A 659-nucleotide genomic window follows, 5' to 3' on the forward strand; every position below is an offset into this window, starting at 1 on the left:
GGAGTTGATCACATTGGAAAATGGGGGTTCGGCGCGACCCCCACCCCCCCACCCCGGGTCAGAGGGAGCAGAGGTGACCATGGAAACACAGCACCTCCTGTTTGCATGCGGCCACGTCCAGGTCATTAAAGCCTCCATGACACACTGACTGCCACTGAAGGAGGAACAGGGACGGTCTGCACCCTCTGGGGCGGCCCTCCGGGCTGTGGCCTCCAGCCCTGGGCAGCAGACTCACCTCCACCCTAGCCAGGAGAGCCGCCAGGTCGCCCTCTTCCAGCTGCAGCCATAGCTGCCCATCCCACCTGGTCCCCCTCCCAGAACCTGGGCTCCCCCAGCAGCACCGACCACCCACTGGCCGCCGTGGCCACGCCCACAGGTAAGTGCACTGAGTCCAGAGCAGTTTTTCATGCAGTTTAATGAGCTACAGAGGGTGGGGAGGAGGCAGGAGTCCTGCAGTGCCCGGCCGACTTCAGAGCACATCCCGCCTCTCCCTTTTGCCTGTCAGGGGAGACAGGCTGATGGAGGTGCTGAGGCAGGAGGATCTCAGAGCAGGTGGGGGCGGGGGAGGGATGGAGGAGGGGCGCTAGGTGCAATGAAGAGCTGGCACTGGGAGGGAGCAGGGAGGGTCCCCCAGACACCCTGGAGGGCCTGTCTTCATC

This window comes from Myotis lucifugus, unplaced genomic scaffold (assembly GCF_000147115.1).
Source record: "Myotis lucifugus unplaced genomic scaffold, Myoluc2.0 scaffold_3135, whole genome shotgun sequence".
NCBI lineage: Eukaryota > Metazoa > Chordata > Mammalia > Chiroptera > Vespertilionidae > Myotis > Myotis lucifugus.